This window comes from Columba livia, chromosome 1 (genome assembly GCF_036013475.1).
Source record: "Columba livia isolate bColLiv1 breed racing homer chromosome 1, bColLiv1.pat.W.v2, whole genome shotgun sequence".
NCBI classification, from domain to species: Eukaryota; Metazoa; Chordata; class Aves; order Columbiformes; family Columbidae; genus Columba; species Columba livia.
In genome coordinates, this window is record NC_088602.1 from 109,977,019 (window position 1) to 109,989,323 (window position 12,305).

At 37.9% G+C, this 12,305-nt stretch overlaps 1 long non-coding RNA gene across 1 annotated transcript; it reads left to right on the plus strand.

Moving 5' to 3' along the window:
- Positions 1-335: 335 nt before the first annotated feature.
- Positions 336-2,458, plus strand: LOC110364935 (uncharacterized). The gene is made up of 3 exons (XR_002424048.2): positions 336-770; positions 1,520-1,596; positions 1,788-2,458. It is a non-coding gene; the product is annotated as an uncharacterized LOC110364935 (long non-coding RNA).
- Positions 2,459-12,305: the final 9,847 nt, after the last annotated feature.

A 12,305-nucleotide genomic window follows, 5' to 3' on the forward strand; every position in this document is an offset into this window, starting at 1 on the left:
TCAAACCTCTTTAGAATTCTTAAAAAGAAATGTAATTCTCTCTTAAGACAGTTACATTTGTCTCGAGGATTTAATTTTTATTTAGCTTTGGTTGTTTTCAAAAAAAGACAAGATCAGCATCAACTCTTCCAGGAATAATCCCTAAATTGTTAACTTTGAAAAGAAGGCTTTATGAGAATGACAAGGTGATCAAATCCATCAGCAGCATTCCACTGAGAAAGAGGTGATAGAAAAATATCTGTTGGCCTTTCAATCTAAGCAGTCTTCTGCTGACCTCCTAACCCTGTTCATTACAGCTGAATGGCTTAATAACACAGCTGTCCCTCCCAGTAACTAGCTGGGCTTCTTTTATTCAGCTGCAGAGAGATGAATGCAGAAGTACCTCAGGGCTGTTATACAATACTGCAGGATGTTCCGAAAAATCCTCATTGCTTTTCTTTTAGGGAGGACTGATGTATCTTTTGGAAAACTGAAATGTCTAACTTAAATACATTTACACTGTCTTTTTATTTGTCGGAGGGATAGAAATGAAAGGATTTTCTTATGTACATCTGGAATTGCCTCTTAGCTAGAAATACTTCCAAACACCCACTGGAAAAATTATTTTACTGTGTTGCTATTCCTAGTGGACATTTCTATTGTTTTTATTTGTTGAAGTTCTCGTCACTTCACTTGCATGGATGAGATTTCATAATTGTTATTGATTTCTATAAAGATTTTTTTTGATATAAACCAGTGTGATGTAACCCTTTGAACACCAGCATTTGCAAGTGAGTATCACTCCATGGGTGGTGATTCCTCTGTTTTGCCTGTAATCTCTTAAGTTAAGCATAGTATTTCCAGTGAAAGTGATATAGCTTCAAATTTTAATTGTTCTGTTTCCCTTAATTTGCCTTCACTGTGTAAATGGTGATAACAACAAGACATGTCTCCATTCACGCTATTATTTTCTGTCCTTTTTCAAATTCCCTGTTGACTTCTGAAGAGTTTGTATTATTTTTATACTTAGAGACTACTGAGAAAAATTAATGTTGAGCTGGAACTGTCAAGCAGAAAGGAGATGCAACTACTGTCCATGACCTCTTCCTTTGTAACGGATGTTACATACTTCTGCTCAGTGTACCTGATGAAGTGTTTTAAATATTAACCTCAAACTGTTCTCCCTCAACCAGATTTCTCATTCCATGTTTTTTTTTTGTTTGTTGTTGTTTTGTTGGGTTTTTGTTTTAGTTTTTTTTGTTTGTTTGTTTGTTTGGCTTTGTCTTTACAGTGAAGTTTTATTTTTCTGTGTTTCCACATTATGTTCACACAGCTGCCATTATACCTTCTATTACTACAGCCATTATGTTACTAATGTGGAAATCTTCCTCAACTACTACTCCATTTTTCTAGGATATAACAGCTAACTTGTGAGGGACAAAGAAAAGCAAGCTGGTTTTGAATAGTAGTCCTATACATCCTCTTACAAACTACCTTCTAAATACGTAAACAATATTTTCCTTCCCTGCTTCTTCCTTAGGCACATGCAAGTACAATGTGTGTATCTGAACTTCAAGATGGACAAAGAAGTCAAGCACACACACTGCTTTCTTAAAGGTAAGAAGCTTACTATTTTTTGAGAAGGAAAGAGGGAGAATGAGACCAAAGTTATAAACTAGGTGTGATTCATAACAGGATAAAGAATTTTACCTTTATAGGATGAAAAACATATTTTTTGTGATGCTCTCTGTCTGTAGCATTTAGAAACATAAAAAAGGCAGTTACCTGTTCCCAAATTCTGTTTATAGGACAGAGCAGCGAAGTGCGTGATGGAAGCTGTGTTTCTGTATATGGGAGCAGAATATATCTATTGATCTAAACCACTTAAGATCAGATCAAATTCCACTGACTCAACAGGAACTGGAAGGTATAATCCCAGTGTGGTAAGTGTGACTTTGAAGTGTTGGACTGGAAAATGGGAAGATACTGGTTACCATCTAGAAGTAACTTGTTTGGAAACACCTTGGTCCCTTGGAAGAGTAACTATGGATTAACACTGATTTTGTGAAGTTTTCATTGCTTTCTGGATAACGAAAGGTCAAAGTATACCGGCAACGGGACTGAACTTCTTTGTCTCAACTGATGATGGACTTGGTGAGAGAAGAAACATTTTCTTTATAGAAAAGCACAGTCTTTTATTTCTAAGAGTAACATTTGGGTTCTCTGATGGTTCAAAAAAACTCAAGTGAGAATCTGGGACTTTGATTGCTTTGGTGAATGAAGGCTGCCTAATTACAGCTAATTAAGCTAAACAGTTCCACTTGGTGGGAGTTAAAAGTTTATGTAACTGACAACTCCACTTTTTCTTCTATTTTTTAAGTGAGGAGGCATTCTAAATACCTTCAGACATACCCACTGTATTAATGTCAGGGCAGATGAATTATTTGGGAGAAAGAATTAAACACAGACAGCTCAAACAGAACCATTTTTCATGTGGTACTTCAAAAGGGATGTTTCATTGTCCATTCTTCATTTGGCTTCTGTAGATTTGTTAATTGTCAGAATGCAATGAGAATATTAATTGCGGATGCTAATGGTAATAAGATATTTTCGTGTACGAATCTACTACAGACAGACTTTGAAAGAGAAACAGTGCAGGATTGCAATGCATGTTTACTTCAGTCAGAAGTACCTAATAATATATGCAAACAATGTATTGCAAACAATATCTCGTTTCCATTTCTTTTACGTAGTGAGGAAAGACCTCTACTATGTGAGACGTGTCTTTGGTGTCAGTCACAGTGTCAGTTCACAGTAGCCTACCCACCAGCTAGTTTCAAACTGAGGCACTGAAGGAGATTGCTCACTAACTATTATGCAAGTGATAACTTTCTGCAAACAGGGAGGGATGTAGACTCTACTAAGAGCCCTCTACTGAGGAAGGCTGCAATATGAAGTCTATTCTTACTGTCCCCATGAGAGAGGGTGTTGCAGGAGCCTGAAGACCAGAGGTAAAAAGTCACTCAGACTGTGGATTTCATCAGAGAATTCACATGGGAGTGAATGGAAAGAATAAATAAAGGGCAACATGCATCCATTAGAGATGAATTTTCAGGGAGCTAATTCTTTAAATTGCCTGGGTGTTTCCTTTAAACTAGACACATCTATGAGTTAAGCAGCTGATCAGTGATTTTGCTCTCACAGAAAGCAGATGTTTCTGCACAGCATGGGAGCAGCAGTTGGCAGTCCAGGGATTTGAAAGCAGCTTGTTCCTTGTGGCTTGGAGAGAACTGGGGGCACAGCCCTCACTCATCTGATAAGCCCCCCTCCTGGCAACAGTTCTCCACATACCACACACTAGTCACAGAAGGTTGCCCTCAGGATTAACAGAATCCCAGCATTGTATAATTCTTTCACATTTGTAATACATTTCTTCCTGCCAGCTGTATAAAAGGGAATTCACAACTATCTGTTGCAGTGAGTCTGATTTGCATCAGAAATTGATCTTATTTGCAGTACAAGATATAGTTGTTAGCTACTTCGACATAAAAAGTGCAGATGAGGAATAAGATAATACCAAGCATTACAAGCATGTAGCACCACCAATTAATTCTTTTGTCTTTATGGGCATAGGTTACAAATTAACTACTTCTTAGAAGAAAATAAAGACAGGAACCTGGGCCTAGTGAATCACCCCAAATTACACACGATATGCATCATACAGGTGTGTATGAATAGACCTGTAGTTGAGAGGTCAGAACTGTATTCAATTGCTGTAATCAGCATATCAGATCTTGGCTTTGAATTGCTAGGAGAATGACTAGAGGTGGTCATAGTATGTGAAGTAACAGGACCTTGGTGAGAAAATATGCTAAATTTAGCACAGGGTCACAGTAACATGGCTATGGATGAATGACTCTGTGGTCATGAATGAGTTAGGAGATCGTACATCTGATTTAGCAGATCGCTTTAATCACAAATACACTTACTTATTTCTTCTTGCATAATGAAGTTTCCATGCACATTTGTATATAGAACTGGAGTTTCTAACCTAGCCCTGTGAATGAAGAAATGCAATAAGTGAAGGCAGCTGAGTAGTATTCTATTTGCTATAAAACTGCTCACTTTTGACCTGTTGTTTTTCAGGTAAGCTCAATGTCATGGTGATTTTGAACCTATTATAACACCTCATCTTTTAAAATAGCACCCTGTGTTGCTTCTGTTTCTGCATACTACCATATCCACAAAAGATTGCCCAAAAAAAGCTCAGAGAATTGGTGCAATGTCTTACCTTAGCAAAAACCTAAAAAATCAGTAAATTTTGGGTTTGTTTCTTTTTTGTTTCTTATGAGATACTTCTGCATATTCTAGCTAAAACTATTGGTATTTTGGCTGCAGTGTCTTAAAAAGAAATTACATCGCAATTGTTCTTTGTAGTGCAACTTTGCAGCATGGTAATGCTTCTTTTATTGTTTTGTTTTGTTTTGGTTTTTACATTTTGTCTAAGTTTTCTCTGAGTGTTTTATCATTCTTGCAGTATTTTTGGTATGTTTGTTAGTTTTGATGGAGGACCCAGTGTACTGAATGGGAGAAGCATTTCGCTTTCCATTTGCCACAAGCACTCTTCAGTGAATGATGGCCTGCAAAATCTAGTTACAGAATTTGAGGGGTTTTAAAAATAATTTATTTGAAAATCTATTATAAAAGCACTCAATATGCTTTCATAAATTTTAAAAACTTTGATGAGAAGACTTTCCTACCTCTTCGCAGCCAAAATAACATAGTTTGCAGTTAACTTCTGATGGTTTAAAATTGCAGATAACAAAAACACAAGTATAATCAAAACCAGTCAAGGCTGACTTATTGTCATTGCTCAAGGTGAGAGAAATACAAAATCATTAGGCAATCCCATGCAAAACAAATATGTCAAGTCCTTTCAATTTTCATGATCAATAGTGCTATTCATCTGATAGGAAAGCTGGAAGATGCTTCTTTAACCTGAAGTGCCTTTCTAAGAATAAATCCTTTGGGAGGATGTGATACAATTTTCTAAGGTATTACTATCGTTGGAGATCTAGGCTGACTTAACACTCTTCAGTTGCTCTGGAGAATGGTATCAGCCAAGTGTACTGAGCCAAAACCAACAGTCTGCAGGTTTGCTTGAGGAGGAGATTTTGTGGCATCCAAAACCAACTTGTAAGGTAAGCATAGAAGTGGGTTAGACCTGGTGTGAACAGATGTTCACAAAGGAGGGGTTGGCATGAGGGATTTAGAGTTTGCAGAGCTATTCAGGAATCAGGCCATGGTTTGGGAGTGAACTGCAGGTAGAGATAACTCATTTTGAAAGAGTCATGGGGGTTTCCCAAATTATGTATTTCTAGCCTTAAAAGTATGAGAGCTGGAGAAAAAGGCAGAAGAAAATTACTGAGGTATACCCTTCATTTTTAAAAATTATAAAGTAGAAGCATGTAAGAATGGATGGAAGGGAAAAAAATAGTGATTTGGAAGGTATAGAATAAAAGAGATGACATTTTTGAGAACTTCCGGACTTGGATACTTCACCCCTGCCTGTTGTCAGAGGGGATCACTGGGAACCAAACACAGCAAGTGGAGGGAATGTCAGTGTAATTTAGCAGGATTCCTGTCAGCTGATTTATTGCAGTAGTAGTACCCTCAAGGAAATATGGTGTTTCTTAGCTTGTTAGTAGTTAGCAAATGTGTGTGTATTACAAACATATGAATGTTTCTCACTGTGGTACTCACTGAAATTTCAACACACCAAAAATCCTTTCAGTGCAAAATTAGAATTTGACAATGTTAGCTTGACTCCACCGAAGAATAAAGCATAGAATAATGTGCAAATAGCACACCACAGTTAAGAATTAAATTAATAATTGAGAAAGAAGTCCTTATGAATTCTTCTAACATTAGAAAACATACAACACTTGTAGAGTTATGGAATTTAACAGCTGTGTATATCACCTCTAGTAAGAGTAAGCTCAGATAGTAAACCAAATCTTTTAACAAACATTATTACTTCTCCCAGCACTAGTAGAGCATAGTTGATTCTATAGTTCAATACAGAACAAAAGCTATTTCCTTACTTTTAAGTAATCCCTGCTGCAGCCTGCATTGCAGAGGTGTGACTGTGAAACAAATAATGGAGGGCAGCTTTGAAAGATGAAAGAAATATGTTCTGCCAAAAGAAAGATATTGAATCAAATAGGGAGTAAACCGATCTAAAAGGAAATCCTATGCTAGACATTAATGCTACATGATAGCCACTAAGGCAGAAAGTGGGCTTATTAGAAGTTATTTAAGAAACAGACAGTAAGTCTACAAGCCCAAGGGACCTGCAGAAAATTTTGGAAGACCTCATTTCACCCTGAGGAAAGAAGGACACAGCATTGAAATATTTCAGTTCAGACGAAGCAACAACCCCAGATGGGATGCTTCGTGAATTCTGGAAGAAGTAGTAAGTCATTGGCTTATTTTGCATAATAATTTAAAATTTTTCTAGGAAATTGATGTTTTCCAGGCTATATATGAGAAGCAGAACAAAAATGCATCTGGAAAACACACTGATTTTCTACATGGCTGAAGAACATCTTAAGGAGTTGCTTCCAACCCTGAAGACAGAATCCATCTGTACCTGAGCTGGTGACCCTGGACTCACTGTAGGGTCAGTAGAGGCAGTCCAAAATTAGAGCAAATGAATCCAGTCATAGGTGCCAGTAATTACCTCTGATACTGTGTTAGATGGCCCAGTGCAAGGAGTTTCAGAGGTTAAGTTAGGCTTCAGATTTTCAGTGCACAAGACTGCTAGGTTACCCATAGCCAAACCTGAAAATGCTGCTTTGATATTTACTTTGGTGTGCTTGTTCAAAGCATATCTGTACACGCATGCATGGAGATATATATATATATATGCACAAAACCAAGAAGCAGCATATACAGAGCTGAAATTCTCTGATAAGGCTTAAACACACAGAAAGATCTAGCCCTAACACTGCCTTCGAAAGAGGTGCTAGACTCTCCTGGGGAAGCTGGTCATTGCCTAAAATTACCTTGCTGACTGCAAGTGGGTTATAAAATGGTGTTAAGAATACCTCTTATTTGTGTCTGTGAAGTTGGAAACGAGAAGATAACTCTGTAAATCTGTTCTTATTATTCATCATTCAGATGGCAACTGTACCCAACATGTTAACCAAAGACGCACCTGTGCTGGAAGCACTCACTGTCCAAGTCTTTGAAACCCCTCTGCCCAGTTCAGTGCAGTCCTCTCTGGACATATTTTAAAACTTTGTGCACTAATGTAAATTTTTGTGTCTCACTACATTTCAGTGCTGGAACCCTTTATTCACACCAAGCCTGGCAGTGGGAATGTTGGTAAAATCTCTTTTATTCCGCTCTCCTTAAGGCTTCTGTTCAGCTTTTGAAAAATGGCATCCTGGCAAACAGCAAGATGACAAGATTTGCAAATATGTGAGATGCTGCTTTTAATAAAAACAACACAAGCCTGTGGTTGAGCGGAACATCATGCCAGTGGGTTGACAGCTCACTGCTTTAATTTCCTCTTCAGCCTCTGAGTACTGCTGACACTGCTGTGCCTTAAAGAAAATTCCCACGGAACAGGTTTATATTATGAGATTATTATTTACATGCTCAATGTCATCCAGCAGATCTGATTTGCCACCTGCTGGAGCTGATTTAGGACCCAATGGTCTCTACCCTTTTATCTCAGAGGGGCTGCATGCCTGCACAATGCAAGGGCCGCCCACGGAGAGCAACCTGCAGGGAAAAGCTGCGCCCCTGACAGACAACACGCTTCCAGCAGTGACATAGACGTTGTATTGCAGCATCTGACTGCTTAGCTCTTCTGCACTCTCTATGTAGCAAATGGATGATTTGGATGATCAGAATGGAGGAACACAGTTTTTCCATGTTCATGTCTGCAGTTCTAATACACTTGCTAAGAGATTTAGGACAATCTACTAATATAAGTCTGCTCAGCACTTCCAATCAAAAGAAGAAGCAGTAATCATAGAATCACAGAATCAGAATAACTTTGGTTGGAAGAATCCCTCGGGATCATCAAGTCCAACCATAACCTAACTCCAGCATTAAACCATGTCCCTAAGAACCTCATCTGTACAACTTTTAAACCACTGCAGAGATGGTGACTCAATCACTTCCCTGGGCAGCCTGTTCCAGTGCTTCAAAACACTTTCTGTTAAGAAATTTTTCCTAATATCCAATATAAACCTCCCCTGGTGCAACTTGAGGCCATTTCCTCCTGTCTTAATCAGAGCTGTAATACATATGCTGGAGTTCAATTGTTCTGGTCTGTATGTTTCAAGATACTGGGAATTATTGCTTAATCCTCATCACTGGCAGAAGGGAAGCAGACCCAATAGAGATGAAATGCAGTAGCCAATAAAAGTCATAGTCTATGAAAATATTACAACTATAAATGAAAGAGAGCCTTTCCAAATAGCTTTCCTTATGCTTTTACAAATGTTTAGACAGCCTAATCTACCCACATATTTAGAACAGCTATTTTCAGGGAGACCCTTATGAACTGTACTGTTAGTTAGCATTCTTGGCTGAGGTTAGCAATGGAAAATATTTCTTATCTGATTTGGCTGTGTTTATAAGTGAAAGGCATGTAAAATATATTTTGTCTTTTGAAACTTCTTTGATCTACAGGTTCATAATGGATCAGGAGAATTGCCTAGGAACATTTCTGTAATTGTCTTCGATAGTACTCTGCAACTCCTTTGTAAGCATTTTATGTATAAATGGCAACACATTTTACATATCTAATCTAGATTTATTACATATATAGCTTGTTCTCTACAGCTTTATAAACAGGCTTAAGTGTCTAGGGATATAGTCAAAGCTCTACCACTCAATCATGAAGACAGAAACTGACAGATCAGCAACAGGCCATTAGAGCTACATTTAGATCTATATGTAATCTTTCATATCACAACACTGATGTTTCCATCCATCCCTTAGAAGACCGAAGGGAGGAAAAACGATCCCATATAAAGGCAGAAGTTCAATATTTTGGCAAACTGTTACTAGAGATGTGTGAATCAGAATTCTCAGAAAGGACCTGAGAAAATAAATTATCTATTTAATAATGTCTGTTTCATTCAAAGGTCCTGATGATGCTAAACAAAAACTAGAACTTCACCACACAGTGTATTGACTGATGATGACTGTTCTGTTTGAGAAAAAGATAGCTCTGCCATAATATCATAATTGCAGCCTGAAGGGCACTTCTTGATAAGACTTAAGATGAGAGTTGTTGGCATGGTTGCCATGTCATAACTGTGGGCTCATCATCTTTCTTACACCTCTCTGCAGCCTTCAAAGTATAAATTTGCAAACATACTCTCAGAATCTTAGATCAGAAAGTTTCTAAATATATCCATAATGCTTGTGGTTTTGTTAGCTGGTCACATGTATCTTACTTTTCATGATACACATCAATTCTTCAACCTCTGCAGCAATTGCAAAGTTGGAATTGGAAAGGGGGCCTTTCCATTGATGTCTGCAGGAACAGAGTTTTGCCTGGCCTGATCATTCCTTTTAAATCTCTTTTGCAATTCTAAAAATGTAACCAGACCAGCATAAAGTTCTTCTTTTTCCTAAAATAGGACAATAGGACAACAATAATAGGCCTGTAGTTACACTTAACATGCTAACTGGTCTCCAGATGAGTTTGTCTTGTGTATCACCTAATTTTTCAGTCTTGGGGATCACCTGTGAGACTGTAGTGGGGAGACAGAGTGTCTCTTTGGGAAAACAAAGTAAACACCATAAGTCGCTATGAGTTTTGATGAACTTGCATCATGATGGGATCCTCTTATCTGTCTCATCTGATCTTTTGCTATATTCTGCTTCCTCTTCTGCGGAGTGCTCTTTATTGTGTTCAGAACAATGGTGGGTGGGGTGCTGTGCATGCCAGAGAAATAATCTTAACATGGAGTCCAGCTTGGCAGAAAGTTTTGTAAGCAATTATCTTTGAAATGTATTTACTGTAGTTACTGTATTTACTGTCCCTCAATAGTAGAAGACTATTCAAATCAGGAAAGTTAGTGTTGCTTGCATCAAAGGTCATAGAAGATGCAGATCTTCCCAAAATATTCGTAACAAAATAGATTTTCTAAGTCTCAGGTAGTTCCTTGGACTATTTGTATAATGTTGAATAAAAGAGGGACAGGTGCTCCCTCTGAGGTCAAGATATTTATGTCCAGATTGCTTCAGGCCAACCTGTCAGGCTAGAATTTATGAGCAGGTTGGCTGAATCTGGGCTATGTAGTATTTGGTCAGCCATCTCCTCTAAGCTCCGTGTGATGTTCCTATAGTTTTGAGTCATAATTATCCTTTTTCATGACTTTTTAAACACCGCTATCCTTAATTACTTACTTAATAGGTCATAATTATGTATGTACCATGCCTTGGCACATGGCAGGAAGACACTTGTGCATGTTTGAAGATGCAAAGCCTGCTTGAAGACTATCATAAAGCTCTGGGTAAGATTAATCAAGGAATCCCTTTGCTACAGTCTTTCTCATTGATAAAAAGATCTCTGGAATGAAATATTGCCAGAACCATACCTGGGTGTTGCAATCCAGTGAGCTAACCAGAGTGGTCCAAAACAGGGTCAGGGAGCAAGGTAACCGTGAACTACGGCAGAGAAGCAGAGCTCCAATACTCAAAACTCTCTGTCTCTTATATTTAACAATATAGAGGTGTCCTCAGTTCCCAGTTAATCCTGAAAGTCTGGATTAAAACTTCCCTATTAGATTAAAACCTGCTTCTTAGTGTCTTTTATGGAGCATTGATAAATATTTTTTGAAAACCTGAAAATATCTTAATAAGTGTCCAGCTTTTTAAGATTTGGTATCTCTCCGAGAAGGACAGATCTTATACCTGAAGAGCCTTCTGTCAAAGTGAAGGCATCACAGGGGTAAAAGTTGAAAATTTAGGTACAGAAACGGGATCGTATATATTTTTTGCAGTTTTTTAAAACTTGTCAAAAATTTGATATTAACTACCGTTTTCTAACCATTCAAAACAGTGATAGATTCCCAGAAGTTTTTTTAGCTAATTAAGGTTTAATTTCCTTTTGACTCATGTTTGCCTGTTTTATTTGCTTTTTTAGAATTCTTACTTTTATTAAGTAAATGCTAGCCCTGAATCTAAATACCGTTCCCTTTTTATATTAGAAACTCTTCTATCAAATTTTTCCACTGCATCTAAAGATTAACCTAGAGTTGATATGACCTTAAGAATATCTCATAATATTACTTGGTTCTTGTCTTTTTCCTTTTCTTTTAAACAGCATGGATTTACTTGCCATTCCCTGTCTGCCCTTCTTGGCCTAGAAGATTTTGTTATTAATAGCTTGGCCAAAAGACAGTGTTAGGGGTTTAAGTTCATGGTGTATTCATCAAATGCCACCAACGGATTAGTTTCCAGATGGATGAGGAGGTCTCTCAGAAATGTAGTGACATTATTAAATACTCTCTGTAAAACCTTATGGTTTATATGGCCAAGCGAACTCTTGTACTCTATAACACCATGACTAGTGAGTGTCATCAGGCTTTCTGTGTCATGTGAACACAGTCACAGAATCTTACACTTGGGAGCAGATATGAGGAAGAGCAGGCAGTGGCCTGATCCATTAAAAAAAAATGGGTTTCTGCTGGGTCTGAGACCATCAGGCTCAGAGATGGATGAAGGACACTTTCTGAGCCTCTTCAGGACTCCTGTCCCCTGAGAAGCCTCGATGGCACCTGGTCTTCTGAACCCTGATGTCTGCAGTGGATGGCAAATAAAGAGAAGTGTTTCGTTTAACATAAGTGATTGGCCAGAAAAAAATGGATCTGAAGTGTTCATTTGACCTTGGTGTGTAGAAAGACAGACCTAAAGTAGCACTATCAACTTGGTGTTGGCTTTAAAAAAGCCAGCTGGTCAGGCCATCTTTTATTTCGTTTTCAATAGGAAATGCAGGGTGAGGTTGACAAACAGTGTTTATGTCAGTATACATTACTGATAGCAATAGGATGTAATAGAGACAGAAAGCATGGGTTTCTTGGAAAAGCACAGAAGTGCTTTTGTGTTTTAAGTGTGAAAAAATCTTCTTAGTAGAGCTAGAGATGAATGTTGTCATATATGTACTTTACAGTATACATTTGCTTTTCTAAACATCCTCAAGAGCGAGATAATTAATTCTCTCCTGTTGACATCAGGGAGCTGATTTACTCTTTTATTTGCCTAGTGTCTGTGAATGTTAAAGCAGTGAAACC